The following is a 19,850-nucleotide window of genomic DNA, read 5'->3' as shown; positions in this document are numbered from 1 at the left end:
TGCTCCGTCTTTTGATTTTTGAGCTCCCCCTACACACCCCCAGTGTGTGTGAGACACAGTTCATGTTGCCATTCTCCCAAAGATACACACTATGGTGATTTGGGCCCCGGCTGCAGGCTGCCTGGTGGTGCAGGGCTTCCAGCTTCTCCCCAAACCCCAACATCCCCTGGCCCAACAGTTTATCCCTCCAGTCCCACCTCTGCTCCTCCTGCAGCTCCAGGGCTCTTCACCCCCCTCTGCCAGGCCTGGTGGGCAGCTGCAGCAGGGTCCCCTCTCCCCCTTCTCATGCCTGGGGCAGGGGACAGGTCTGGGGACTCTTCACTCTCCTCTCCTCCTTCCCAGGCCTGGCGTTGCTGAGATGGAGAGGGGCGGGGGAAGGATCAGACTGATCCATTATTATTCACAAGAGGGGAGTGGGGAGAGGAGCTTTTTTTTCTTCCAGGGGAAGAGCTCTGCCTGATTCTTGCAGCAGCTCTGATTGGCTGCTCTTCCCCAGAGCTGGGAAAGTGAGAAAGACAGCCAATCACAGAGAGCTTTCCCCAGGTAGGGCTAAAATTCCCTGGAGGGCTGGAGCTTCTCGCATCACTGCAAGACTGGCTCCGACCCCCACCAAAATTAGGCAGGATGGAATGACAAGAGTTGGAAGCAGGTTGTTGGGCACCTGCAATTCAACTGTGGGCCAGGGCCAAAGAGACACAGGGGCCAAGAGGAGATGTTTAATTTTTCTGAGATTTGTAGCTACATCAGAAAGTTCAGCTAGAATAGAGAAACCAAGTGAAATTGTCATCTGCTAATTTCAGCTGAGCTGCTTAATCACCTGGTGTACCCTCATCCAATGAGGGACAAAAGTAAAATACCATGTTCCTTGCCCCTGATGACATACTCCAGTAAACAAGGCTTGACTGCAAAATGCAAGGTGAACAGCAATTTAATAAATATGTAGACTGGGCAAAAAGAGTTCACTAAATGCTACTGCAGCCAGCTTACAAATACATACACATCTAGCTGCTTCGCAGATGTGGGTCAAATTTGAACCAAGGCTGACTGAAGTGCTTTCAGGGTTTGGGCTGAGTAGTTAATGAAGCTCTGGCATGCCTGTGTATGCACTGAGTGACAGCTTACTGTGTGTATGGCATGTCCTTGTTGTGACTTGTTTTCACATGTGTGCTGAATGCAAGTACATGTGAGAGTCTGAACACATGGGCATACCTATGACAGAGAGAGACGGAAGGACACAACATGCACCAGGGGAAACAGAATCAGAGGAAAGGAGTACTTGTGGCACCTTAAAGACTAACAAATTTATTTGAGCATAAGCTTTCGTGTGCTACAGCTCCCTTCATCGGATGCATCCGATGAAGTGAGCTGTAGCTCACGAAAGCTTATGCTCAGATAAATTTGTTAGTCTCTAAGGTGCCACAAGTACTCCTTTTCTTTTTGCGAATACAGACTAACACGGCTGCTACTCTAGAATCAGAGGACTAGATCACAAAGATCCTCCTGACAAAGTACATTTTATGGGGGACATTTTCTCCCTTTCATTACCTTCTTTATTCCAATTGGCTTAACTATGTAATGATGTCTATGGAGTTGTGGCTCCCCAGCTCAGGGAAAGTGGTTCATTTTGCATCCTGAATTCCTACTCTGCTCATACTTCGGGACTTTCAAGAGAGGCAAACCTGGCAGCTGCCAGTTAATTGCCAGTATCTAGAGCAAATGCCCCGTTTGCGTGAAATAATGAATGAATGCTTATTCGGGCTTTTCCCTCTGTCTCAAAGGTCAGTGCCGTGTTCTTTGCTGCTTCCCCTTCCTCCCAGGACCTTGGATCCCTGTTTAAAGAACTTGAAATGACAATAACATGTAAACTGTTTGGCCAGGGTGTATAAGTAGAGGTCTCTATGTATCATAAATACATAATAATGGGGCAAAGGAGAGGAATAGAATAGTAGTAGTCTGTACTGGAAGAGTCTTTGTCCATGGGCTCTCATTCTCACTTACTAACCTATGTGAAGAAGTCTGATGATATAGGGCTGGGTCCTCAGCTGGTATAAATCAGTGCAGCTCCATTGAAATCCACGGGCGACATTTCCAGCTACTATAATCAAGGCCGCTCTGCTGAGATAGATGTAATGACGCTGATTTAGGAGGATGTGGCCTATTCACTGAAGAGAAATGAGAGGAGAACATATTAAGCTTCATAGTTTTTATTTTTAAAAAAACATACCCCAGGGATGGAGGGGGGTTGTCAGGGCTGTGTTACTGCACAAGCTCAGGCCTGGCATCCATTAGAGCAGTGTGGGGCCTGCTCTAATTTATGCCACTGGCAGCAGCCCCTAGGGGACCTTATGCTAGGAGAGGACCAGCAGAGCAAGCAGAGATCCCCGTGAGCCCACCCCCTCCATACCGCTCCTTCTCCCAACACAGCCCCTTCAGCGGGGGCGCTCTTGCTGCAGGAGTCAGCTCAGCCACTGTTACGTTAGTGGGAGCTCCTCTCTGCCAGGGCCGAGCAGCACAAAGGAGCTGGATTATAACAGAGGGTCTGGCCCTTGGTCCCTGTCTATCTAGGCACATCTATAGCCCCAATCACTATAGTATCTAAGCAATTAATACAAGTTTTGACAACACAGTGGTCTGTTTTGGTTTTATGGGAGGTGGAACCTTCATACACAGTAACACTACATTTTGTATCAGTTAAAGTTGCTGCACACATCACATATTCAACACAAATCTCAAAAGCAAGGATCATACCCTCAACTCCTCTATCCAGAGACACATTCTTTTGCACTTGCACAGCTATTGATAGACTACAGACAATGAGCCATAACCTTAACTCTGCCCTAGTCAGGATGGCAGCCTTCCAGCACAACCTTCCCCAAAGCATTACCATCACAAATGGACCAGGCTTCCCCTTCTACTGTTCCTTCTGCACAGTTCCAGGAAATTGATCTCCCGTTTGGGGAGTGGGGTGCTGGAAGGCTGGCTCAATGGCAAGCTATCACTGGAATATGAGGCAAGCATCCCAAGGAGGCAGTGTGGGCCAGTGGCTAGGGTCCCAAACCAGCACTCTGACCACCTGGGGTCTATTTCCAACTCTGCCGCTGACTGCTCTGTGACATTGGACAGTGATTTCACCTCGCCTTTCCGTTTCCCTTTCTATCATTTGTCTGTCTGGTTTATTTCGACTGTAAGCTTTGCTGGGCAAGGACTGTCTTTCACTATACATTTGTACAGTGCCTAGTACAGTGGGGTCCCAGTCTTGACTGGGTCTGCTAGCCAAGACTGCAATACGAGTAATGAATATTCAATCAAAGAGGCCCGACAGGAAAAAGATGGCCTCAGTGAGAGCAGACAGTCCTGTGATGATCTTTTGTCTTGTTATGGTGCAAAAGTTAAAAACTTTCATATTCTGGTTTAAAAGCCCAGTCTCGCCTCTGAAGAGTTTCCAGCTTAGGGATTTTCTAAATTTAGCACTATGAAAGCAGGACATCAAAGCTTTGCTTTCTCAGGAGCTGCAGGGTGCAGCCGCGAATGCTGCCCATGAAATAAGCAGCTCCGCGCTGAGTTCTGTGGACTTGCCTGAGAGCGCAGAGCTGAGATGCTCTGTCAATAACACAAATGCCTGGTAATTTCCCAGAAGATCAGTGAAAGACTTCTGGCTCCAGCCCTATCATTCAGGTAGTGGCGCAGGAGAAACAGACAGAGAGTGACCCTGACATGGTTCTAAACAGGGGTGAGGGCCACTTGCCTGCGTCACTATGGAGATAACATCAGTCTGTTGGAGATGGCCTTACAGCAGCCTAATCACTCCTGCAGGCAGAGGAGAAGCTGGACCCCGGGAGTAGCTTCCCCCTTTCAGCTACTCTCTGGGCAGCTGAGGGATCGATGCAGGGCGGGGACACTGTTTCACTGGTATCAGCTCCACTATGCCAGCCAGTCTCACAGCCTCACAGGCTTCTGAAGCCGCCACAGGAGCTCAGCTACCCACGGTGACAGGCACAGTGTATGTACTAGGGGGTCTGATGGATGTAACGGCCCTTGGTTTTCCATATCTGCCCTAGGTCTCTTGCTCCCTTTGGCAGGGAGGAGTGGAAGTGGGCTGGCAGTGCTGCAGGGGCAGCCTACGTTCAGCTTCTCAGGGGAAAGGGGGCACCTATTCCTGCCCATCCTTAGAGAGGGGCTGAGCTCTGCAGGGTGTCCTTGGCCAAAACATGGGCCCTAGAGATAAGGGGCCTTGCTGATGTCAAGGGTGCAAAAGAGGGACCCCAAGGGCTCCCGACTGACACAGAGGACCCTCTCCCGTCCTTTGCTACCCTCATAACCCTTTAATGGTTTCTCCACCTTTCTGAGTGTGGCTCTGAAGCCATCGCGCCCAGAACATCTTGAGGCTGAAGCCATCACAGACCACGCCTACTTGAAATGCAGCCCCAGCAGGGTGCAGCACGCAGCCCTGCCTTGTTCTGCAGAACTCCAAAATCAAGGTGCGAGGACCTACCAGACCCAGCCACTCCCTGGTAAAATGCACACACCCAGGGTGTTTCCAACATAACTCATTGGCCTTAAATATTTGGAAACCCACAGTTATGTCCTCTGGGACTTAGGCCAAACAAAATAAACTATCAGAAAAAGTAGCAGGGTTTTGACTTTTGAGAGTTTGATGCTACAGCTGTTGGTGGCCTCAGAAGTAACATCCACCATCTGCAGAGCAAACCCATTGAAAGCAGGGTGTGTGCCAGGCTCCGGGTCTGCTGGGAGCGAAATGAAAGATGAACAGTACGCTTGGGTCCTGGATAAACGTCCTCATCCTAAAGCCTTTTGCTGCCCACTGGTGAGAGGCCATGGGCACATGCACTGGCAGAAGATGCAACGGAACCTACTCTGCACTGAGGCGGAGACCAAGCTATCCGGTGGACTTCAGTGCAGAATCTGGCCCATCGTGGAGCAGGGGGGGCTGGTGTGTTCAGAATAGAGTCAGTACTACCCTGAAAAGGGTGACTGGGACAGCTCTTGCACGCACACACACACACACACACACATGGTTCAGTTTCCAGAACCCCCTCCCCTCCCCAATACACTCACCAAAAGAGACTGGAAATTGTCTGAGGAAAAGCCCAGCTGGAACTCAGTGCCACAAGGTATTAGTGAGGCCAAGAACTGTGTGGGATTCACAAAGGGAGCAGACATTTAGCTGTATTGCAAGAACATCAAGCATTACAGTAGATAGGGTAAAAAAACAAGAGGTGTAAACTCTTATGCTTCGGGACACAAACCAGCCACAGACTGACAGGGATTAAGCAGAAACTTCCCTTATGGGCAGATTATTCACGAAGTGCCTACAACTGGGTTTCATGCAACCTTCCTCAGAAGTAACTGGTACTGACTACTGTCAGAGAGAGAGGACATTGAACAGGATGGTCCGCTGTCCTGATCCAACCTGGGAATTTCTGTGGAGCAATGGAAGGAGTGGAAAGAGGCTGGGAAGGGGGAGAGCTGAGGAATCTCTATTCCTGTAGACTGTGTACTCCTTTCTCTCACTCTTGTTTTTGCCAAGCATGTAAAGCTTTGAAAAAGGACTTGCCTTCCTAGATGGATAGATAGGTAGATAGAGAGATAGATATTTTTTAATTGTCTGCCCAAAGGAATTCCCAGGTCAGCTGCCTCATGATATCCCATCCAGGGATGGCTGATCTTCCCCAAATTAAACAAACACTTGCAACAGCAACAATAAGCAACAGAATATTAAACACTAAATCAAAGCATGTCCGGTTTCTCCCCCCATGGGGGTTATCATTCTTCTTTTGTCAAAAGATAGAAAAGAAATACTGTGGGAAATCTAATCTGAACCAGGTAAAGAAACTGTGCCTACAAGGTATTTTTGAGAGAGAATTCCTCTCCAAGAGACTTTGTGTGGAAACCATGACTAAGGAAGGGGTGATCCATAACATGCCTGGTGAACCCAGGTGTGTAAATAAATAGACCCAACCATGCCTCCATGTTGAATGTCTGAGAATAGTCCACATCCAACTGCAGGAGCCAAAGGAAAGAAAGAGAGAGCGTTCCTCTGAGCAGCTAGCTTTGGAGCACAGGCAGCTCCATACACCCGGAGAGAGGACAAGTCAGATTCACTGGTCGTGAGGGGCATGAGCAGAGCTGGGGGGGAGGGGGGAGAGCTGAGGGGAGTTGGGGATGTGGTGTTTCATATCACTGTGATCTTCATTCTCCTTCCTTCCCTCTCATTTATGGTGTTTTGACTCAGATTATATTGTAAGCTCTTTGGAGCAGGGACCATGTCTGCATAAATGTGCAGCAACCAGAACAATGGGGCCTCCACCCTGATTGCCAATAATATATACATATAACTGAAAAGAAATCCCTCTAGAGCGGCACAGCTCCCCATCCAGGCATCTCCCCCTGCTCCCATCCTACAGAGGAGCAGCAGTTAATGTCTGCAGACACAGTTCACTCCATCCTTCAAGTGGCATTTTGGCTGTGGCTCTGGGAAAGGGGAGACAATTGAAATCAAGGAGAGATTAAGGTGCTCAAGCTTCTTCCCTTCTGCTCTGCCAGGCTCCTGAATAGGTGTGCCACCACTCATGACTGTTGAGTCATGCTGGCCAGGGCTTCCACTTATAAAATCTCTAACTGCCTTTGTGGGCGGCTTTTGATCTGCCCTCTGGTAATTCAGCATCAGGTGACTGGGGTAACACAAGTGCCAGCAGCATGCCTTTCATGCAATATCTGACCCATTTACCAGAAGAGGACCTAATCAATGGGTTTTTCTGCCCATTTGCCATCTTATCACTGTCTTGCCTTTCCTCCCTCTGTAAATCTCTATCCAAGAGCTGTGTTGGTTGCAATGAGGGGTGCAAGCGACTAAATTCCCAAGCTCAGCCTGGGAATATAGAGCACTAGCACTTAGAGTCACACTGCTTGTTGCTGAGATCATCAGATTCCCCAGGAGCCACACTCCCAGCCCCGGAGCACAGGAGCCACCCATGAGCACCGTGATTTATACTGTGCCAAAGCCAAATTCAGAGGTGTACGTTGGTTAGACTCCTCCACACTAACTTACATTCCTACCTCCTCAAGTAGCTTTCCAGACCCTCTCAGGGCTCGTCTACACTGAAAATGCTGCAGCTGCACCACTGCAGCGCTTCAATGAAGACGCTATCTATGCTGGTGGGAGGACTTCTCCCATTGGTATAGGTACCCACCTCACCGAGAGACAGTAGTGATGGTGGCAGGAGAAGCTTTCCTGTAGACATAACACTGTACACACTAGGGGTTAGGTCGGTATAACTGCGTTGCTTAGGAGTATGGATTTTCCACACCCCTGAGCAACATAGTGATATCGAGATAAGTTGCTTGTGCAGACCAAGCCTCAGACCCACTTACTGATCTATAATAGAGTCTCTAAGATGGTGTAGCTTGCACCTCAAGGACCTGGAAGAAAATGTAGGTTACAGTAGGGCCTGGCCTACTTCAGATTACACTTCCTTGCAGCCTCCTGTAATCCTCTAGCCCCACTTTTTATCCTATGACTACATGGGTGTTAACAGGTCACTTCTCTTTGAATGGTCCCTTAGATTATGCTAAACTATCTGTTCCACCTTGCATTTAGCTGTGACACTGGGAGTTCCTATCCCAGACCTGGAGAAGAGCTCTGCGTAGCTCAAAAGCTGGTCTCTCTCCCCAACAGAAGTTGGGTCCTCTAAAAGCTACCACCTCACCTACCTTATTGCTCTGATATCCTGGGACCAACACACGGCTACAAGAACACTGTATATTACAGCCTCCTGTTCATTATTTTTCTTACTTCAATCTTCTTTTCTGACCCCTCAATGTGTAAGACACACACTTTACATCTGCCAAATGCAGAGGTGATGTGTAAGTGGCGGAGGTGTAGGTTATACATTGGTAAGTTATGTGCAAGTGAATTAGTCTAAGCTGGTGTAACATATTCTAATGGGGTGGAAGTAGAGCAAGGTGAAATTTTTTGGCCACAACTTTTCTCAGCAAAAAATGCAGATTTAGCAACACCAAAATGCTTCTTGAATTTGTTGTAGCCATGTCGCACCCAGGACGGCAGAGAGACAAGACGTGTGAGATAATATCTTTTATTGGACCAACTTCTGTGGTTGAAGAAGAGCTCTATCTGGCTCGAAAGCTTGTCTCCCTTCCCAACAGAAGTTGGTCCAGTAAAAGATATTACCTTGCCTACCTTATTTCTCGAAATTATATCTGTTTTGCCCAACTGTTTCTGTTGAAAACAAAAAAATTTCAAAAAAGGTAAAACCTTTCATTTCAACATTTTCTAAAGGTTCTAATTTTTCATTTTGAAGTAACTTTTTGGTTTGAAATTTCCTTATGTTTTATCTTTTAAAAATTCAGAAATATTTTTTGAAAGCTTCAAATCTGAATGGAACATTTTGTTCAACCTGAAACAAACATTTTTTTAAAACTTTTCGATTCACCAAAAATTTACAAATATTCATTTTCAGTTTGACCCAAAACAAAGTTTTTCTCCCCAATTTTTCAGAATTGCCAGCCAACTGAAAAAAAGCATTATTTGCATAGCTTTAGTTCCCTGCATAAGAATACGTGGCTCTCCAGTCAATTCAGACTAATGCCAGCTGTCCCATGACTAACATGGTTTTTGCTGCCCTAGACTAACACACCCCTGAGTAGACATGCAGACAGACATCCATCATTATTGAAGGACCAGCCGCTTCCCATGAGGAGTTGTGGGCCTTCCTGTAGTTGATTCTGGTCACAACGTTTCTCCTGAGACCAGCAATACTGCTGCTATTCCAACCCTGCAAATGCTTTTCACCCCTGATCTGAAGCCGCCTGCTATTCCAGCCCTGGGCTCCGCACACACAGCTCTGCCAGTGCCCCTCACCCCTGAGCTGCAGCCCTCTTCATTCCCAGTCCTGGATTCCTGCTATTTCAGCCCTGGGCTCTCCATGCTGCTTTGTTGATGCCCCTATCTCCTCACTTCTGAATCCAGTTCTCCAAAAATGAAAGGCTAACCCTGAAGCTCATTGCATCCTTGAAGCTGTGCTTTTAAAACCCCAAAGATCCCGAAAGCCACTTTGGGCTCCATCTTGTTTCACAGGAAGAAAGTAACAATGGGATGGATATTTCATCCTGACACCACAGAGCTTGCCATGCAGCTAGAAACAATATAACAGAACTGCCAAGTCTTAATCAAGGGAGAAACTTCCTTTCCAAAGCAACATTGACGAGAGTAATGACTCAGGAGAGTTTATTAATTCAGGCAACAATTGCACATCACATGCATTTGAGGTCGTTATCTTACTATTCTAAGATACACCATACGTGATCTCAAAGCATTTTACAAACATTATTAATTAAGCTTTAACAATTATTCATTAATTTTCCCTTTAACTCAGTGGGGTAGATGAGTATCACCATCCCCATTTTACACTTACGGAAACAGACACTGAGTGGGGATGGCCAAGATCCTCAAAGCTAACTAGGCTTCTAACTTCCTTTGAAATCTGCACCAAAGTGACCTGCTCAAGATGACACAGCAAGTCCGTGGCCAGAGCTGGGAATAGAGCTGCAGAATTCCAGTGCTGTCCCCTGCGCTAGCCACCAGCTCCTACTCCTTGCCTGAGTTAGAGGAGACCACTGAAATCTTCTCTTTGTATCCAGAGACGGGGTCTTCTTGGGTTACCTCAGGGCAAGTTTTCTTGTGCTGTTTTGCCATCCCTCGTACCCTTTTGTGAGTGAGAGGTAGCTCAGAGTATGCGCCAGGTCCAGAGCTTACACTAGTATGTGTGTAGTCATTGAGTGGTGTAGAACAGTGGTTCTCAACCAGGGGTATGTACCCCTGGGGACACACAGAGGTCTTCAAGGGGGTAAATCAACTCATCTAGATATTTGCCTAGTTTTACAACAGGCAACATAAAAAGCACCAGCTTAATCAGTACAAACTAAAGTTTCAATGACTTCTTTATACTGCTCTATAGACCATGCTTTGAAATGTAAGTACAATATTTATATTCCAATTGATTGATATTATAACTATATGGTAACAATGAGAAAGTAAGCCATTTTTCAGTAATTGTGTGCTGGGCCACTTTTGTATTTTGATGTCTGATTCTGTAAGCAAGTAGTTTTTAAGTGAGGTGAAACTTGGGGTACGCAAGACAAATCAGCTTCCTGAAAGGGGTCCAGTAGTCTGGAAAGGTTGAGACCCAATGATGTAGAGTTCTATCTGCTTTGCTACCTGGTCCCAGTTCTGAGACACCCGTGGACTGATTTGGTCATTAACATTCTTGATATTGTAATTTGAATGAGAATGAAGGATGCACTTCAGTCTGTGGGTATACATGAGCATATGTCCCAGAGCAAGTCTGAGCATCTCAGCAGATATATGGTGTGTGATTCCATGGACTTGGAGGCAAGAAGTATTCGTACATTCAAGAACAATATCATTTGGTAGTGATCAAGTAACATGACATTTCACACAGTGAGCTCACAGGGGACAATGCAATTAGTCTGGGAAATGTTTCGACACTGGATCTTGTGATATAGCCTATTAGCAGAGTGACTAATTTTAGGTTTATAGCTGCTTTATGTCACTGAAGAGGCACAAAACAGCCAGAGTGTGTACCTGTGAATTCTGCCTTGAATTATTTAGAGTAGAAAAATCTTGGTTCTGGTTTTCTTCTTACAGGCAATTAAAACTAACAGTCAGTAAAAACAAAAACACTCTTTGTCCCTACTCTGCCTGAAGGAGTAATGAAATAGCTGTAATATTAATATGAGGTATATACGCACACACATTTCCTTTTAATTAACATAACAAAAAACAGCTGCATAGATTTTTGCTGCCACACTTGCACCCAGCTGCCTGCTCTTTAAAGTGCTAATCTTACTGAAAAGACTGAATTGGCAGCCCTAAATCAGTTCCTGATTCAGCATGGTGGCATGAAGCAGCCCAGTTGGCTGAAGTAAGCCGCAGTTTCTCTCTGATGCATCATCTCCTGCGCTTCTTTAGAAACAAACCACCACTTCCTCTGCAGCCAAAATTCCAGCTCTCAGTAGTGCTAGATGTAGCCAGGCTGCTTAACTACACCAGCTTGAATTAGGAAGCACTTCAAGGCTTCTGATTCACCTCTTCAGGTGAGATTAATAACACATTATAGGAGCTTGTCTGTTTGCAACAGGGGCAGCTGGGCATTCCAGTGGCTAGCAGCCCATGCTGGTCATGTGACAGGATATTGACCTTTGTGACTGGGACCAGGTTATAAAGTTTAGTCTCTTAGCAGTATTTACATGTGTCGCATCTTTAGAATCAAGAATATCAGGGTTGGAACGGACCTCAGGAGGTCATCTAGTCCAACCCCCTGCTCAAAGCAGGACCGATCCCCAACTAAATCAGCCCAGCCAGGGCTTTGTCAAGCCTGACCTTGAAAACCTCTAAGGAAGGAGATTCCTCCACCTCCGTAGGTAACCCATTCCAGTGCTTCACCACCCTCGTAGTGAAAAAGTTTTTCCCAACCTAAACCTCCCCCACTGCACAGTCTAGATCCATCCTCTTTGGAACCTCCTTTCAGGTAGTTGAAAGCAGCTATCAAATCCCCCCTCATTCTTCTCTTCTGCAGACTAAACAATCCCAGTTCCCTCAGCCTCTCCTTATAAATCATGTGCTCCAGCCCCTTAATCATTTTTGTTGCCCTCCACTGGACTCTTCCAATTTTTCCACATCCTTCTTGTAGTGTGGGGCCCAAAACTGGACACAGTACTCCAGATGAGGCCTCACCAATGTCAAATAGAGGGGAACGATCACGTCCCTCGATCTGCTGGCAATGCCCCTACTTTTACAGTCCAAAATGCCATTAGCCTTCTTGGCAACAAGGGCACACAGTTGACTCATATCCAGCTTCTCATCCACTGTAACCCCTATGTCCTTTTCTGCAGAACTGCTGCCTAGCCATTCAGTCCCTAGTCTGTAGCGGTGCATGGGATTCTTCCGTCCTAAGTGCAGGACTCTGCACTTGTCATCAGATTTCTTTTGGCCCAATCCTCTATTTTGTCTAGGTCCCTCTGTATCCTATCCCTACCCTCCAGTGTATCTACCACTCCTCCCAGTTTAGTGTCATCTGCAAACTTGCTGAGGGTGCAATCCACACCATCCTCCAGATCATTAATGAAGATATTGAACAGAACCAGCCCCAGGACTGACCCTTGGGGCACTCCGCTTGATACTGGCTGCCAACTAGACATTGATCACTACCCATTGAGCCCGATGATCTAGCCAGCTTTCTATCCATCTTATAGTCCATTCATCCAGCGCATACTTCTTTAACTTGCTGGCAAGAATAGTGTGGGAGACCATATCAAAAGCTTTGCTAAAGTCAAGGAATAATACATCCACTACTTTCCCCTCATCCACAGAGCCAGTTATCTCACCATAGAAGGCAATTAAGTTAGTCAGGCCTGACTTGCCCTTGGTGAATCCATGCTGACTGTTCTGGATCCTGATCACTTTCCTCTCCTCTAAGTGTTTCATAATTGATTCCTTGAGGACCTGCTCCATGATTTTTCCAGGAAATTAGTATGTGGAATTATAGATTTTGGCTTCTTTCTCAGCTGTAAAGCCTATATAACACTGTAAATAGCTAAAATTCGGGGAGGGAGATTCAAACATTTTATCTCCTCTTTCCCCCTTAGTTTTCCACACACATTATCATTAAGCATTGGCCACACTGAAATCAGTGGCAGTTTTGCCCTTGACTTCCGTGGGGCCAGGATTTCACCCTGTGTGTGTAGGGATTAATTGGAAAGTATCCATATCTGTTGAGAGTTAATTGCGCCCTGCTGTGAACACTCCCCTCCTGTAAAGAAGAAAAGGCCATCTAACCTTCAAGGTCCTATGTTGGAAAAAGTTAGTCAGATAGTAAATAAAACTAACCTGGTGGATGTGATTCGTTTGCATTTTCAAAAGCTTTTTTATAAGACTTGTCACAAAAGGCTGTTAAGGATAATTAATAGCCTCTGGATGAGGGGCAAAGTCTTGTTGTACATTAAAAGCTGGCAAAGTGATTAAAGAAAGAGTCCTAGTCAAAGGCTGGTCCTCAGAGCAGACAGAGCCAAACAGTCAGGTGCCCCAGAAGTCTAATGGTGCCCCAGGACTGGAGTGTGGTGACGGTTATTTAAAGTTTTTATTAACGCTCTTGCGAAGGAAGGGGCAGAATCTCAAGTAGGAGCAGAGAGGTTATTGTACCTTTGGATTTGGCACTGGTGCGACCGCTGCTGGAATGGTGTGTCCCATTCTGGTGCCCATCATTCAAGAAGGATGTTGATAAATCCAAGAGGGCTGGGAGAAGAGCCACGAGAATGATTAAAAGATTAGAAAACATTATTTATAGTGATAGACTCAAGGAGCTCAAGCTATTTCGCTTAACAGAGAGGTTACGGGGAGACTTGATTCCGTAAGAACCTACATGGGAAACAAACATTTGATAATGGGCTCTTCGGCCTAGCAGAGAAAGGTACAACACGCTCCAATGGCTGGAAGTCAACGCTCGACAAATTCAGACTAGAAATTAGATGTACATTTTTTGATAATGAGAGTAATTAACCACTGGAACTATTTACCAAGGGGTTGTGGTGGATCCTCCAGCACTGACAATCTTTAAACCAAGACTGGGTGTTTTTCTAACAGATCTGCTCTGGGAATTATTCTGGGGCCATTCTCTGGCCTGTGCTATATAGGAGGGCAGACTAGATGGTCACAATGGTCCCGTCTGGCCTGGAAATCTCTGAATCTGGGAACTTTATTGTTGGGATTCAGTGGTTTGAGCAGTTTGAAATGGATTGAAAAGCATGGGGGGCAAAGCAACCTGATGCGCTTTGAAATGCACTGTGGCTAGGTGCAAGGGGACATTCCCTGGCACAAAATAACCTATTTTTTTCCTATCCATCAAAGTACTGTGAATTTCCTCTGAGAAAAAATATTGGTGCCTGCCCTGAGTATAGAATCCATCCAAAAAACAAAGTAGGGGCTTGAGTGCATTAAAAACAGGACAGGAAATAAGCAAGAAATGTTTCCGATGGCACTAGGGTACATTGAACAACCCTCTTTTGTCCTTAACAAAGCTCAAAGAGTGACGAAAGTCAAGACAGATGGTTAGAAGTGGAGTGAGATTACACATGAAGGGAAGCAACAGAAAAACTAGGATTTCATAGCCTGAAAAGGGTTGGATAGGATTTAGTGGAGGAATTTAAGAGTGTGACGGAAGCTAAGGATTGCCAATCCAAGCATTCAAAAAGCATGTTCCAGGCCTCAAAATATTGTGGGCTTGGCTTAATCATAAAAGTTGAGTTTTTTGTTTTGTTTTTTTGCCTCCTTGCTTCTGAGCCTTCAGGGCACCCTGTGGTCACATTGTCAAGCTTTTCTCTGCAACCATGAGTGCTAAACACTCTCCCTCCCCCAACATTTAAGATGTTCATCTAATCACATGACTCCAGGAATCAAGGCTTTCAGAAGAACACCAAATAGCACGAGACTCACAGTAAAGTCATGAGAGTTGGCAACACTGGAAGCAGATTAGTGCTTGCTTTTATATGTAGTACCATGAGGTAAGAACATGGGGTGACTCAGTGAAATCAATACCCAGGAGAGTGTCAGTGGAGAATCTGAGCACATTTGGGACCTTTCCTTTGAGGACCAGGTCTTGCAGATTTTGACCCAAGATATGGTGTGCCGAGACTTAAAGGCAGCTGCCCTGTGCGAGCTCAGAGGCTGGTAAATGTCACTGAGTGCCTGGGAGTTCAAACATTCCTGCAAAACCTAACTGGCAGTTTCCAGCTCTCAGAGCAATTTACTCAAATGATAGATCTCTCCAGGAGACTGGAAGATATTTCATAACTGCACATGGGGTGGGGTTCCTTGTGCCCCATGGCGGACAGATTATCTCACGATCGCCACACCCTGTTTCTGAGACAGTCACCCTATGCCGTCTCCTCTCAACATCACAGGTCACCTCTCTCTCCCTTCACCTGCCCTCTCTTTGTTTCTTGTGCCACCCCCCTCCTTAGCCAGGCCAGAATGGACTCGCCTGAACTGTGTGTCACACAAAGGGGTTTGTCTCCCCTGACATTTCCTCCCCTCCCTCTCCCTTTCCTGTCACCCACACTTCATTCTATCCAGGAAACCAGAGTGTAAGTGTTGACCCCTGGACTCACAGTGATCAAGCTAGTGGAGATTGCCCTGGCAACCATGTCTCCCCTCCCACACCTGAGTCAGGCAGCAGGGCATCACCAGATCAGGGCGCAATAGCAATACTGAACGATTCTGAGGAATCACAATGTGCTTTACAAACAAAGGCCCCAATCTGGCAAGTTACAAGACCCAGGCAGCCTGCTGCTCCTGCACAGAATTTCCCATCCACACATGTGCATTGCAGGATCCACTTTGCCCACTGCAGCCTCAGACGGGGTGGAATGTGTAGCCATTTGAAAGTGGAGCAGTTGAGAACCAAAAGTGCAAGCACATCCTCTCTGCAGCATGGAATTACCTGAGCTGGACTTTGGCCATGCAATGGGAATTAACTAGTGTGAAAAGTGCTGTGGCATCTTCAGTGATTACAACTAGCCAAGAGGGCATCTCTCTTGAAATATAATAAAACCAAGCATAAGCAACTCAGAGCCTTTCATCAGCACATCGAAGTGCTTGGCCGAGGTGAGGATTATTCTTATTTTAAGAAAAGGGCTTCCCACAGATAACATGCTCCAGATTTATCACACCCTTTTCCTGGTGTCAGCAGGTTCCCACATCTTTTTACTTCCTGTGTGACCCTGGATTGGTGGATTCCCAGTCACTTCTGAGTTTTCAGTCAAGACTGGTTGTCTGTCTAAAAGCTATGCTATAACTCGTCCAGAAGTGACGGGTTTGGTGCAGAGATTACTGGGGGAGGTTCTTTGACCTGTGTTATACAGTAGGCCAGATTAGACTATCACAATGATCTCTTCAGGCCTTAACACTTATGAATTTATTAAGAGTTGATGGAACCATAACATTTGTTGATCCAGGGACCATTGCGGGGTACAGCGTACAACTACTGAGAGGAGGGAACCTCAGCGGCCTCAAGATGCCTCTCCTGAGCTGTTCCATAGGGACTGCAGCTCAGGGGGCAGGAGCTTCCCCTTTGATTTGCATGTGCATCTTACACTCACCTTTGAGTGAGTTCTGTCAGGAGTGTGGAGAACTGCACTTTTAAGGGACTTGTGTTGTGTAATGTAGAGGCAGTTGGTGCTGGGACACTGAATGAAGCAGATCTCTGTCAAACACTTTGTCTCTGAGTACTTGCTGCACACTGCAGAGAGGGGTAAAGGCCCCAAGGGATGTTTCTGAGACAGCCCCTTTATGCTCTATCCACCAGTTTGGCTGAGTCTTTGTGATGATACTGTCTGTATCCATGTTTCTCAGCTGCATAGGTGCAGAGTGCCCCAGAGGCAGAATTTCAACATGTCATCATCCATAGTCCCAGAGTGTTTTAAGGAAGCCCCTGCAATGTTTTAGGTGTCTCCCAAATGGTGGGAGAGCTGAATGCTCAGTCAACATCAGGTCCTGGCACCAGTTTTATGTCACTCTCTCAGCCTGGCAAATCAAGGGACCTTTGCCAAACTGGACCTTCTGTCCTCACCAAGAGGCCCAAAGCAGGTGAGGGAACTCTTCCAGTGCACATGGAAATAGTGCCAGGAAGAGCTGGGGGAGAAAGGCTTGAAACAGCAGAGCTGAGCCTTTTCCATGTGGTCATCAGCCCTGTACCTCAACACCTGGCATCTGCAGTATGAAAATCACAGGTTTTGCCATCAGCCCAACCCGGAGTGCGGTTGGAGTGCACCTTCCCCTATGCTGTATGGTGTATGCTGGGCGCACACCTTCAGACTGAAATCCTGGAGGTTTCTGTCTATAGCATGTTGCGCCAGGCCACTTCTGGAGTTCGCATGTGATCTGGATGCCTGCAGAGTCATTCGAATCTTGTATTTCTGATGACACATCCAAAAGAGCAGGGTTCACATTGTAAAAATAGACTCTTAAAGAGTTTCAACCAATAAGATTACATCATGCAGGTAAAGTTGTGTAACTCAACCCAAGAGCACAGGTTCTTCATAGTAAGTCCCCATGTGATGTAGGTGTGTCATATACCCAGAACTACATATACACCACAATCATCAATCAGAACTGAACACTTCCGCTACTGTTCTGTTAGCTGTAAGTGGTAGGCTTTTATAATCCCTGGGGCAAGCCCCTAGCAGTGACATGTGCTAAGGCAGTATATTAGCCAGTTTTGCCTGCATAACCTTATAAGCAGTACAGGTATCCTTACATAGGTGGGCCACAGCTTGAGAAGGTGTCATAGCATCCACCATGCCAATGCATGAACCCTGCAATATTGACAAAGCATCAGAGGGGCCATTAGCACACAGCCTCAGAAAGCATGAAAATCCTTGAGGAACCTCAGTATCCGCACACAATTCCTTAGTCCTACAGCATAGTATCAGATCCTGATCCATGTCCCCTCCATGGTGCAAAGCCCTTAGGACCCTCTCAGTCGAACCAAGGTCCATGCTCATTGAACAGGAAGCAAATCCTGAAGGAGGGTCATTCAAAATACTACTGCTAGGGTCACCATCACTCTGACCTCATCCTCTGCCCCTCTGAGGATCCCTCCCTCATCTCTTCATCCTTCTCTGCATTGTACACCAACTTCTTGTTCTTATCTTTTAGGCCTTTCACATTTTAGCCAATCATGTCTATTTGTCCTATTGCCTTATGGTAAGGCACTGGACTGGGACACTTGGCAGGCATTCAGTCCTGAAAACTCCTTCTGTGATCTCAGGAAAATCATTCATCTCTTCGCCTCAGTTCCCCATCCTTTGTCTGGCTTGTTTATTTAGACTGTAAGATCTTTGGGGCCTGGACTGTCTCTTCCTCTGGGTTTGTACAGTGCTTATTGCAATGGGATCCTGAATTTGGACTGGGGGGGAGGGTCTAGGTGCTACTCTAATACAAATAAATAGTAATAATAAATTCATTACCATGCAGAGGGCCAGCATAACACTGATGAACTACGTAAATCCTAATGCTTACATGGGACTGTAGTGCATAGGTCTTGTGCCTATGCACTAAATTTACCCACAGTGAATAGGAATTCGCCCATGGGCTTGATCCCTTTTTCAGCAGCATAGTGGAGGGGCAGGGATCACTTGTGCTATAACATCCATTCTAAATCTGGTAGCATGGTCCTAGCTAAGCTCGGTTCAAGGTCATCCCAATCTAACCTTTCACCAACACAGGGCTCTCTTTCTTCCATTTATGGGTGGGCAAGCTGCCCCCAAAGCGCCAGGTGTTAGCAAAGTCTAGTAATTGTCCAGCGGTTAGAGCAGCTGCAGGGTGGCAACCAAAGGAAGATTGTGAATGAGTTTAAAACATCTCAATATCAGCATGATTTTTATCACAAGGCCTATGCTGTATGTGCCCTTCCCACCTTCTTCAGGTACCTCAGCTCATTTAATACTGCCGCATAAATGAAAGGGGCGTCAAATGCATGGACGAGCTCCATGATGCTGCACAAAGGCAGCCTTTAATTTACTAGTGAGCACCATACGGAGTCCTCACGACAAAATTCCATTATGGGGGGATGAAATACTGTACTCCTAAATTCAAGTGCAAACCCTCAAATCCAACCTCCCAATCATAGTCTTTACTTAGGGAGTCACCCGACTGAGCTGCGCAGGATCAGGCTTGTACCAATGGGGATAAGCCATCCTAAGGAACGGGGACTTTAGCTGCACTCTGAAGGGCGCCCGATGGCGCCATTCCCTCAGGGGTCTCTTATCTTGTGAAGGGATCATTCCTCAGCCACACTATGGCTGCAGCATAGTCTCTGAGCATGTGTGCATCCGAGGCAGCTGCAAAAGTTCTTTTGCACCCAGACTCGGAGAAGACGCAAAGGAGACCTCCAACGAGCAGAAAACCTTGGTGGGAAGACATGGGATCTTGCCAAACAGAGCCGGTTCACTCAATGAGCAGCAGGACACCGGCATTCCCTAGCTTTGTAAATGTGCTAGTTCTCCAATCCCCTAGTGAAATTTAACATTAGGGGCACGTTCCCATTCCCCTCCTCACCAGACCCCGCAGACAGCCAATGGCTAATGAAGAGCAGAGTGGGTAATAGTCTGGGTTTGTCATGCAGCTTCCCTGAGGAGGGCTTTGCTTCTTCATCTTGGAGAAAGCCAGTTGGGTTCCTTCATGCTGAGATTTCACTTTCAGAAGTGCCCCTAGAAGCAGCGTGGAAGCATGGCAGAGGGCACCTTCTTGGCTTCCAAAGTAGTGGTAGCCAGGCGGGCAGTCTCTGCGTCTTCACATATGGGAGCATCCACCCCATTGCTGGACGTACAAGATACTTGTGAATGAAATCAGTGCAGCCTCCTAAAATACTTGCTCCCCTTCCCCTCCCCATCTGCAACACGGTCTATGTTCAATGGGCTCTGTTAATACCCTCAATGCTAGCACATCATGTCAAATATGCCCACACCCATGGGTGACAACCCACATCCAATACACTCACCTCCAGGACAACCAGAGGATTTAGTCCATCTGATACACCCACCTCCATGGCTGAGGAAGAATGGAAAAAGGACGCTGGTGGTTTAGCACATTACTTGGCATGTGCTAAGTGCTTTTAATCAGTGGATACCAAAGGTGTGTCAATATCATTCTCCCCGTTTTACAAAGGGGTAAAGTGAGACACTGAGAGGTACCAGAACATGACGACCATGGCTTGGCTGAGCCATTGCTGATAGTG

The sequence above is a fragment of the Dermochelys coriacea genome, chromosome 3, assembly GCF_009764565.3.
Source record: "Dermochelys coriacea isolate rDerCor1 chromosome 3, rDerCor1.pri.v4, whole genome shotgun sequence".
Taxonomy (NCBI): Eukaryota; Metazoa; Chordata; order Testudines; family Dermochelyidae; genus Dermochelys; species Dermochelys coriacea.
Note: the sequence above shows the minus strand (reverse complement) of the source record.